Source organism: Hyla sarda, chromosome 4 (assembly GCF_029499605.1).
Source record: "Hyla sarda isolate aHylSar1 chromosome 4, aHylSar1.hap1, whole genome shotgun sequence".
In the NCBI taxonomy this organism is placed as follows: domain Eukaryota; kingdom Metazoa; phylum Chordata; class Amphibia; order Anura; family Hylidae; genus Hyla; species Hyla sarda.
In genome coordinates this window covers 376,823,374-376,835,455 of record NC_079192.1, presented here as the reverse complement: position 1 = coordinate 376,835,455, position 12,082 = coordinate 376,823,374, and the positions used below count along the sequence as shown (strand labels likewise).

Below are 12,082 nucleotides of genomic sequence, written 5' to 3'. Positions count from 1 at the left end.
TTTTTGTGTACCATGTCCTAAAAATCCTCTAAGTAGCGAAAAAGTTGCACGTATTTAGACTGTGAATTTCTGTGTGACAATTTTAGATGAGAAAAAACTGTCTAAATCCTTTGATAAATCTCCCCAATTGAGCTTGGACTCCCATATTGTTGAGTGGATTAGGCAGTGGCTGAGTGACAGACAACAGAGGGTTGTAGTCAATGGAGAATATTCAGGGCAAGGTCTTGTTACCAGTGGGGTACCTCAGGGATCTGTACTGGGACCAATATTGTTTAACCCCTTAAGGTCTGAGCCCTTTTTCACCTTAAGGACTCAGCCCTTTTTTGCAATTCTGACCACTGTCACTTTATGCATTAATAACTCTGGGATGCTTTAACCGATTATTCTGATTCCGAGATTGTTTTTTCGTGACATATTCTACTTTATGATAGTGGTAAATTTTCATTGTTACTTTCTTGGAAAATGTAGCATTTTTCTAACTTTGAAACTCTCTGCTTGTAAGGAAAATCTATATTGCAAATAAATTATATATTGATTCACATATACAATATGTGTACTTTATATTTGCATCATGAGGTTGGCATGTTTTTACTTTTGGAAGATATCATAGGGCTTCAAAGTTCAGCAGCAATTTTCCAATTTTCCAAAAAATTTTCAAAATCGGAATTTTTCAGGGACAAGTTCAGTTTTGAAGTGGATTTGAGGGGTCTTCTTATTAGATATACCCCATAAATGACCCCATTATAAAAACTGCACCCCCCCAAAGTATTCAAAATGACATTCAGAAAGTGTGTTCACCATTTAGGTGTTTCACAGGAATAGCAGCAAGGTAAAGGAGAAAATTCAAAATTTTCATTTTTTTACACTCGCATGTTGTTGTAGACCCCGTTTTTGAAATTTTACAAGGGGTAAAGGGAAAAAAAGCCCCCCAAAATTGCTAACCCAATTTCTCTCAAGTAAGGAAATACCTCATATGTAGATGTCAAGTGCTCTGTGGGTGCACTAGAGGACTCAGAAGGGAAGGAGCAACAATGGGATTTTGGTGAATGAGTTTTTCTGAAATGGTTATTGGAGGGGGATGTGACATTTAGGAAGCCCCTATGATTCCAGAACAGCAGGAACCCCCCACATGGCATACTATTTTGGAAACTACACCCCCCCCAAGGAACATAACAAGGGGTCCGCTGAGCCTTAACACCCCACAGGTGTTTGACGACTTTTCGTCGGATGTGTAAATTATTTTTTTTTTTTCACAAAAATGCTGGTGAGATAATGCCCCCCAAAATTTGTAACCCATCTCTACTGAGTATGGAAATACCCCATGTGTGGACGTCAAGTGCTCTGCTGGCTCAGTACAATGCTCAGAATAGAAGATGTCCTATTTGGCTTTTGGAAAGCAAATTTAGCTGAAATTGTTTTTGGGGGGCATGTCGCATTTAGGAAGCCCCTATGGTGCCAGAACAGCAAAAAAAATATAACACATGGCATACTATTTTGGAAACTATATCCCTTATGGAACGTAACAAGTTGTACAGTGAGCCTTAACACCCCGCAGGTGCTTGACAAATTTCTGCTAAAGTTGGACGTGAAAATGAAAAATTTTCACTAAAATGCTGGTGTTACCCCAAATTTTTCATTTTCACTAGGGGTAATTGGAGAAAATGCCTCCCAAAATTTGTAACCCATTTTCTTCTGAGTATCGAAATATCCCATCCCTATAATGCTCAGAAAAGGAGCACCATTGAGTGTTTGCAAAGCTCCGCCATGTGTGTTTGCAAAGCCCCCCATGGTGCCAGAACAGTGGACCCCCCACATGTGACCATATTTTGTAAACTACACCCCTCACAGAATTTAATAAGGGGTGCAGTGAACATTTACACTTCACTGGCATTTGACAGATCTTTGGAACAGTGGGCTGTGCAAATGAAAAATAAAATTTTCACGGACCACTGTTCCAAAAATCTGTTAGACACCTGTGGGGTGTAAATGCTCACTGCACCCCTTATTACATTACCTGAGGGGTGTAGTTTTCAAAATGGGGTCACATGTGGGGGGGGGTTCACTCTTCTGGCACTATGGGGGCTTTGTAAACACACATGGTCTTCAATTTCAGACACCTTCTCTTGCAAAAATCCCAATGATGCTCCTTCTCTTCTGAGCATTGTAGTGCACCCGCAGAGTATTTTACATCCACATATGGGGTGTGTTCTTACTCAGAAGAAATGGGGTTACAAATTTGAGGGTGGGGGGGGGCTTTTTTCCTATTTCTCCCTTGTGAAAATGAAAAATGTAGGGTAACACCTGCATTTTAGTGATTTTTTTTTTCACATCCAACTTTAACGGAAATTTGTCAAACACCTGTGGGGTGTTAAGGCTCACTATACCCCTTGTTACATTCCGGGAGGGGTGTAGTTTCCAAAATGGGGTCACATGTGGGTATTTATTTTTTTGCATTTATATCAGAACCGCTGTAAAATCAGCCACCCCTGTGCAAATCACCAATTTAGACCTCAAATGTACATAGTGTCCTCTCACTTCTGAGCCTTATTGTGCATCCACAGAGCACTTTATGCCCACATATGGGGTATTTCCGTACTCAGGAGAACTTCCGTTACAAATTTTAGGGGTCTTTTTTTCCTTTTACCGCTTGTGAAAATTTAAAGTATGAGGCAACACCAGCATGTTAGTGTAATTTTTTTTGTTTTTACACTAACATGCTGGTGTAGACCCCAACTTTTCCTTTTCAGAAGGGGTAAAAAGGAGAAAAAGCCCCCCAAAATTTGTAACACAATTTCTCCCGAGTACGGAGATACCCCATATATGGCCCTAAACTGTTTCCTTGAAATACGACAGGGCTCCGAAGCGAGAGAGCACCATGCACATTTGAGGCCTAAACTGGGAATTTTAATCCGCCACAAAAATACCCTACGGCAGTGTTTCCCAAACAGGGTGTCTCCAGCTGTTGCAAAACTCCCAGCATACCTTGACAATCAGTGGCTGTCCAGCAATACTGTGAGTCGTTGTTTTGTTTTATTTTGTGTAGTGTAGTATAGTGTAGTGTTTTTAGGATACATTCACACGGGCGGAGGTTTACAGTGAGTTTCTCGCTGGGAGTTTGAGCTGCGGCGGAAAATTTGCCGCATCTCAAACTTGCAGCAGAACTCACTGTAAACCCACCCGTGTGAGTACATTCACATGGGGGGGGGGGGCAAACCTCCAGCTGTTGCAAAACTAGAACTTCAAGCATGCACTGACAGACCATACATGCTGGGAGTTGTAGTAATGCATTATCTGGAGGCACATTGGTTGCGAAACACTGAGAGTTTGTTACTTAAATCAGTGTTTCACAACCAGCTCGGCACTGCTGGGTGGACAGACAGTGTTCTAAGGGCTCAGATGGGACCTAACCGGAGGAGGGGGGAACATGCTGCAGCACAGGGAGCTGCAATCTCCCCGAGCTCCATTCTGTGGCCAGGGACACACTGGAGGAGGCATTACTAAATAATTCAATACCCCCATCACGCCATATGGGACTATTTTGGGGGAAAATAAAGCATGCATTACCCTGCTTCCCAAATCGTGCTCCCACTGGTAGTTAGCGCTTACTGAGCATCTTCAGCCGGACTTACTTATATAAGTTACACGCCACGCCCTACTTTAAGCCACGCCCACCACAATTATCAGCAGGAAAATTCTTTAGCCGAAAAGGCCAAAAAGGCCATTTTCGGCAGATAATTTTCGGTGGCAGAAATTTCGGTGCATCCCTAGAAAATACAGTGAAGGAGTTTAAGCATGCATGGGCTGTTCTTCATTTAAGATAGAGCCTGGGACAATTGATGGGCCTAGATGGGCCAAATGGTTCTTATCTGCCGACACATTCTATGTTTCTATATGCAAAAAGAATTTTAATGACAGTGCCTATTTAAGGGACAGAGCACATGGCAGGGATAGTTAGAAGAAGTCTATAAAAAGCCCTGTCATGAGCCGAAAAGAAGTTGAGACCAAAGGGAAAGCTAGGGGAAATAGAGAGACCCAGCTCATCGCCTGGCCTATTCCATGGTGACAGGGTGTTTTCAGTGGAATTTTAGTCAAAGGACTTGATAGCACCAGGAGATTATTGGGTGTCACATGCCTCTAAGTCCTTGTCTGGTTAGTAGTACCGATTTTTGAGTCAGGGGTTACCCAACTGGATGGGTCACCAGAGAGGCAGCCACAAGCTTAAAGGGGTATCCCAGGCCAAAACTTTTATATATATATATATCAACTGGCTCCGGAAAGTTAAACAGATTTGTAAATTACTTCTATTAAAAAATCTTAATCCTTCCAATAGTTATTAGCTTCTGAAGTTGAGTTGCTGTTTTCTGTCTAACTGCTTTCTGATGACTCACGTCCCAGGAGCTGTGCAGCTCCTATGGGGATATTTTCCCATCATGCACAGCTCCCGGGACGTGAAATCATCACTGAGCAGTTAGACAGAAAACTTCAGAAGCTAATAACTATTGGAATTATTAAGATTTATTCATAGAAGTAATTTACAAATCTGTTTAACTTTCCGGAGCAAGTTGATATATAAAAAAAAGTTTTTGCCTGGAATACCCCTTTAAGGCAAGGACCTCCAGGGTAATATTTTCTGAAATATTACCTGTACCACGAGCCACACGAGAGAGGCAGTGGGAGATTACGGACAAAAAACAAGTGGTTCAGAAGCTGGTGTAGGAAGGAGGGGTTTGGGTTCATCGGGAACTGGGCCGGCTTCGCTGTCGGATACTGGCTGTACCGTATGGATGGGCTGCACCTCAATGGGGAGGGTGCAGCTGTGCTTGGGGAGAAGATGGCTAGAAGGGTGGAGGAGTGTTTAAACTAGGGACTGGGGGGAGGGACCTACAATGTAGAAAGGGAAGATAGTGTAGATAAAGAGGGGGGACTTATTAATGTAAACGATAATGTGGAGTCATTATGGGTAGAAATATATGGACATAAAAATAAAAAAAAATTCTAACAGGGGTTTGCTATAAGCCACCAAACATAATGGAAGAGGCAGAAGATCAATTACTGAGGCAAATAAACAGGGCAGCAAATCAGAATGAGGTGATAATAATGGGGGACTTTAACCATATATAAACTGGGAGACTGAGTCCTGTGACTCTCATAAAGGAATCAGGTTTCTGACTATAGCTAAGGACAATCATCTGTCCCAAATGGTGCAGGGCTCGACCAGAGGGGGCGCCCTACTAGACTTAATATTAACCAACAGACCTGATAGAGTAACTAATGTGCAAGTAGAAGGATACCTAGGAAATAGTGATCATAATATAATACATTGTAACATATTCTTCAATAAGGGAATCTCTCGAGGGGCCACAAAGAAAAAAAAATGAACATTAGGAAGGCAACGTTTGATCACCTCAGAGAAGCCCATAACAATATAAAATGGGATAATGTCCTCAAAAACAAGAATACAGACACTAAATGGGAGACTTTTAAAAATATCTTAAATTCTCACTGTAAGAGGTATGCACCTTATGGGAATAAAAGGGTTAGGAATAAAAGAAAACTAACATGGATGAATAAAAATCTTAAGGGGGCAATAAATGACAAAAATAAAGCATTTAAACTACTAAAACAGGACAGCAGTGAAGAAGCATTAAAGAGCTATAGAGAAAAATTTTAAATATTTAAAAAAAACAGATAAAAGCTGCAAAAATAGAGACAGAAACACTCATTGTCAAAGAGAGTAAAACTAACCCCAAAATGTTCTTTAACTATATAAATAGCAAAAAGTTTAAAAATTAAAGTGTAGGCCCTTTAAAAAATGATGAGGAAGAAATTATAAATAGGGAACAGGAAAATGCAAATATATTGAACAAATTCTTCTCCATTGAATTCACCGAGGAAAATGAAATGCCAGGTGAAATACAGTATGATAAGGTAAACTCCCCAGTACAGGTCACCTGTCTAACCCAGGAAGAAGTACAGTGCCACCTACAAAAAATCAAAGTAGACAAATCGCCTGGTCCAGATGGCATTCATGTTTTAAAGGAATTAAGTAATGTAATAGACAGACTCCTATTTTTAATATTCAGGGTCTCTATGGTAACAGGGACTGTTCCCCAGAACTGGCCCATCGCAAATGTTGTGCCAATATTAAAAAAGGGGTTAAAAGGTGACCCCGTGAATTATAGGCCTGTTAGTTCAAAGGGGTATTCCGGGTAAAAACATCTTATCCCCTATCCTAAGGATAGGGGATATGATGCCTGATCGCTGGTGGCCCGCTGCTGGGGTGCTGCTGGATCTTTCTTCTGCACCCGCATTCTATGCGAGGCTCTGTCTCCATTTTCAGAAACCCCTGGCCATCACACCCCCTTTCATAGACATGAATGGAGGGGGCATGGCGTGACATCACGTCCCCAGTCCCGAAGGTTTCCGAAACTGGAGACGCAGCCCCACATAGAATAAAGGTGCTGCAGGGAGATCGCGGGGGGTCCCAACAGCGCCCCCCCCCGTGATCAGACATCTTTTCTCCTATCCTTCGGATGGAGGATAAGATGTTTTTGCCTGGAATACCCCTTTAACTTCTGTTGTATGTAAATTATTTGAGGGTTTTCTAAGGGATGCTATTTTGGAGTATCTTGATAGAAATAAATGTATGACCCCATATCAGCATGGCTTTATGAGGGATCGGTCCTGTCAAACTAACCTGATCAGCTTTTATGAGGAGGTGAGCTCCAGACTGGACCAGGGGGAATCGCAGGATGTCGTATATCTGGATTTTTCCAAAGCATTTGATACAGTGCCACATAAAAGGTTGGTGCAGAAAATGAGAATGCTTGGTGTGCAAATGGGTAAGTAACTTGTTCTATTTCATATATTTATTAATGACCTTGTTGAGGGGTTGAATAGTAAAAAAAAAAAAAAGCAATCTTTGCAGATCATACTGAACTCTGTAAAACGGTAAACACTATAGAGGTCAGTGAACTGTTACAAATGAATCTGGATAGGTTGGAAGTTTGGGCTGGGAAGTGGCAGATGAGGTTCATCACTGATAAATGTAAGGTTATGCACATGGGAAAGAATAATCCGGGCTGGGATTATGTATTAAATGGGAGAACACTTGGGACGACTGACATGGAAAAGGACTTAGGAGTCTTAGTTAATAGTAAATTTAGCTGTAATGACCAGTGTCAGGCATCTGCTGCCGAGGCAAATAAAATCATGCGGTGCATCAATAGGGGCATAGATGCCCACGACAAGGAAATAATTCTACCGCTGTACGAATCACTATTCAGACCACACATAGAATACTATGTACAGTACTGGGCATCAGTGTACAAGAAAGATATAGTGGAGCTGGAGACGGTTCAGAGACGGACAATCAGAGTAATACGGGGAATGGGAGGACTACAGTACCCAGAAAGATTATCAGAATTAGGGTTATTTAGTTTAGAAAAAGGAGGCTTAGGGGAGACCTAATAACTGTGTATAAATATATCAGGGGACCTTACAGAGATCTCTCCCATGATCTAGTTATACTCAGGACTGCATCTGTAACAAGGGGGGAAAGAAGGTTTCTACACCAGCACAGACAGGGGTTCTTTACTGTAAGAGCAGTGAGACTGTTGAATTCTCTGCCACAGGAGGTGGTCATGGTTAACTCGGTAAAATAATTTACAAGGGGTCTGGATGCATTTTTGGAAAATAATATTACATGTTATGGATTCTAGATCTATAGGGACGGAAGGTTGATTAAGGGATCTATACTGATTGCCATATTTGGAGTCGGGAAGGGATTTTCACCTCGAGTATGAGGGCTTTTTGCCTTCCTCTGGATCAACTCAGTAGGGAGTCATTAGGGTTATAGGTTGAACTTGATGGACTCTGGTCTTTTTTCAACCTTATGAACTATGTTACTACGTTACTTGGAATGTGTCTCAGTAATTTCAACACCATTGATATGGAATCCTGTGCAGAAGTCTTAAAACTTCCTCAGTTACTTCCCTGAGAAGACCCGGCTTCAGTGAGTATGATTTGAGGATTGCGTTAAACAGCCCACAAGTGGTTCAAGTCTTAGTCACATACTGTTTTTTCAGAGTCAAGGTACAAGTCAGCATATACTCTATTTAGGAACCAATTAATGTGCTGGACTAGATCCGACCAGAGTCCAGAACTCCTAAACAAGTAAGTCTTTATTCCAAGCAAAGTTTATTTAGTCACCGATACATTGAAGCGAACACCTCTTCTCTGCACACTAAAGAAAACCCTTCCTCTGCTCAAAACCTGTGAAACAAACTGTTTCTGCTATTTCCATCTGAAGTTTTACAAGTAAAACGTTTCACCTTCTGGTTAACAGCATGCACCACAAAGAGCAAGGGCATCTCAACCAACATCAGCAGTACACTGGGACATACCCAAAGAGTCATGCTATAGAACCACCAAGTTAAGCCTCTCCATTGACAAAGCTTTGCACACCTAGGGTTGGGTTACATTGTACTGTCACGCCACTCCCATTGATACTGTTGATATCTCAGTGGAACTACTAGTCCCAGTATACAAACTCTTGGGACATCAAACATGGGTCCGGCTATAAGAAGGTGTACACGAGCCAATTGTAATTGGCCCTGCTATCCATGCCTTTCTGCTATGATCTATTTAAGATCAGTTTGGCCTGTTCCCCTTGTGTGCAATATTGGTTTATACCTTGTTTTTGTATTTACATCTGTAATCTCCTAGCAATCTGCATTGACTTCTTTGGCTGTGATCTCCTATTCTCTGCTTATTGATTCTGTACCTCACTGCTTTCTTGGCTAAGACCTGGCTTGATAGGAAACTCTCTATTTGTTAGTTTGTCACTTTAAACTCTTTAATGACACAGTGATTTTTCATTTTTTGCTTTTTCATAATTTTCTCCTCGTCTTTTAAAATCCATAACTCTTCCAATTTTTCAGTCATTTTCCATCTGTAGGGCATGTTGTTCACAGGACTTTTACTTTGTAAGACATCACTCATTTTACCACAAAATATATGGTGAAGCAAAGAAAAATTATTTGTGGGGCGAAATTGAGACAACGGGGAGGCAAGGTGTTAATATTAAAAATACCTACAATCAAGTAAACCAATCCACATACTAATAACCTACAAATTGATTGATAATTCCAAATCAAAACATAATCTTTATTAGAAGTCACAAAAATACAGAAAAGTGGTACCCATCCATTAAAATAACCCACCCTTAAAGGGGTACTCCTCCCTTAGACATCTTATCCCCTATCCAAAGCATAGGGGATTAGATGTCTGATCACAAGGGTCCCGCCGCTGAGAACCCCCGCGATCTCTCCTGCAGCACCCCAGTCATCTGGTGCATGGAGCGAGCTTCGTTCCAAGTCTGATGACGGGCGATATAAGGGCCCCCACCTCGTTACGTAATGTCATGCCCCCTTAATGCAAGTCTATGGAAGGTGGCGTCCCATAGACTTGCATTGAGGGTGTGGGGCGTGACGTCATGAGGGGGCGTAACGTGACATCACGATCCTCCAGCACCTGTATTGCCCATCATCAGGCACGGAGCGAAGTTTGCTCTGTGCAGCAGATGACACAGGGTGCTGCAGAAGAGATCGTGGGGATTCCCAGCTGTGGGACCCCACGATCAGACATCTTATCCGCTATCATTTGGATAGGGGATAAGATGTCTTGGGGCAGAGTACCCCTTTAAAAACACATACCCCAAGGCAGAAAGACGGAGGAAAGCCCACACAGGATATACCATCAAATAAAATTGCACAGTATCAATCAATCCCTAAATGAAACCAATAAGAGTCAATACCATACCTGTTTGAGACATATCGGTATCCTGGGGTTTTCCCCTCTTTTCTCAAGAGGTGCAGGAGGAATGCACTTGCCTCCCCTAAATATAATGCTTCATCATATGGCGCCGATCACCCACGCTGGCCAAGTTCCGGGCAGCGTCACAGGTCCTTGCACATCACATCCGGTGATGACCACTCGCCTGTATAGACTGCTGATCAAAACCGGCACAGCACTCGTAAGCCACACATGAGCACCTGGAGCATAACAATAACCCTATGCGGCCACAAACTAAAGTGACAAACTAACAAATAGAGATTAACTACTTTACCAGGATATTCCAGATATGAAATATGTGTTTTTAAGGGTGGGTTATTTTAATGGGTGTGTACTCCTTTTTTTGTATTTTTGTGATTTCTAATAAAGATCATGTTTTCTGAATTGGAATAACCAATCATTTTGTAGGTTGTTAATGTGTTAATATTATCTGTGTTTTTTTCCTGGTTTTTGCTTTGGTTAACGTATAGTGTCCTGATCTGTTCCCTGACTTCTATGCTGTGTTGTATTTTATAGTTTGACTTCTATAAAATAGACAAAAACATACTTACCTAGACGCAATCCCTTACTGGTCCCCCACAGCTCCAGTTCGTCTCCATCCTGGGAAAGGCACTTGGTGCAGGCAGGACCTGTCGGCTCACCCATATTCTGGTCATAACAGTGTCCAGTCACATCTGGCAGGTCCTTCTCAGATTGCTTAGAAGGAGAAACATCACAATGGAGTGCTTCAGAATTGTTATTTTATTCAAATGCAAGTATTTTCTAAAATGGACAGGTCAAGTCCTCTTTAAAATAAAACTATTTTAGTACTTTTTCATGCACTTTACTATAATATTACGTTCATACTTGGATTTTAGTTGCATCCATGTGCACGTACATTTTGGAATTGTTGGAATTTCTCTTTAAGAATTACCATATATGATTTTTATGTCATATCTAAAGTATAGTATTTTATATTAGTAGCCAGAGAAGAACACCAGTAAGAGAAAAATGGTGAAACTTATCACAACTTCTACTATCCAGTGCCAGCGGAGAATCCTGCCATGCTCTAAAAACCCAGCAATATCTCAGTGATCACCAAAGCTTGTTATTTAAGGCAGAAGGCAAACCTTTTTATTCAGTGACTCACAAAGGCAGAAGAATACAATAAATTTCATACTGTGGTTTCATACTATCCAGTATGTGATGTGAACCTGTCAAATGCACTATTGCTTTACATCAGAGCTGATCTGGCTGCATCCAGAGCTATCATATCCCCTTCTATCTACTTAGGCTGTCAATAAATAGTTTCCCTAAAAGTATTGTACTGGAATGCATTGGTTCACCAAAGGAAGTCATTCTGAGGGTCAAACAACCATTTATATATGCATATTAATTTCTTAATTTTTATCAACATTTGTGTTGTATGTATATGATATATCATAAAGTCTAAAGTTATTGGCAAATCCATAAATTGACTCTAGTAACAAGAGAGTTGTTTTCTACTGAACCTTTTATGTCCCTTTTGCATTAGTAGATTCAGAACCTGGGCCCACCGGACACTTCAATAGTACTATGTTAGCCCAAATTTGCCATGTTTTTTAATAGTACAACATTTTAGTATTAAACTATTACTGCAAAGTGTAAGTGTAGGCCATTTGGAGACCAACCATGAAAAGATCAAGAGAGCTTCCTGTCGGGGATAATGTCATAACTCAATTATGAATTATGGTCAACAAAAATAAAAATGATTCCGACAAACCGGTTGCAATTCACATCTGAGCCAGCTATTTCTCAGATGAAAGTTCTTTTGATGATGAAGAGCTAGGAATAACATTTCCAATATTATAAATATTAATATAATATGCAGGTTTAATATAAAATGAACATAATGATATGCGTATATAAAATCAGTGAAAAATTAGTCAGATATGAATATAAAGAATATCAATGACAGTCTGATATGAATGTAAGTGAAAAATGTGCACTTTTTGTGGTGCACAGGTAATAGGGATATTACAGCGCTGTCCACAACCAAAGTAAGATGAAAGCATTTATTACATGTAACGCGTTTCAAGTACGCTCCGTCCTCTTCCTCAGACCTGTAATATCCCTATTACCTGTGCACCACAAAAAGTGCACATTTTTGACTTCATGTTCCCTATGCCTAGCCAAGGGCGGGATAAGCTGCAGTCCTAGGTGGATATCCAGGTGGAGTCTCCATCCCAACCATCCGAAAGGATTACAT

The 12,082-nt window shown here is 41.0% G+C and overlaps 1 long non-coding RNA gene across 4 annotated transcripts in view; it reads left to right on the top strand.

Moving 5' to 3' along the window:
* Positions 1–10,600, top strand: part of LOC130267307 (uncharacterized) — a 68,619-nt gene extending 58,019 nt beyond the window's left edge. For 3 of the 4 annotated variants that reach the window (XR_008843141.1, XR_008843139.1, XR_008843140.1), the window contains exon 4: positions 10,438–10,600. This is a non-coding gene — a long non-coding RNA (uncharacterized LOC130267307). Of the gene's footprint in view, positions 1–8,087; positions 8,176–10,437 lie in introns of all 4 variants that reach the window. The other variant, XR_008843138.1, reaches the window with a different exon arrangement.
* The last annotated feature ends 1,482 nt before the right edge of the window (positions 10,601–12,082 follow it).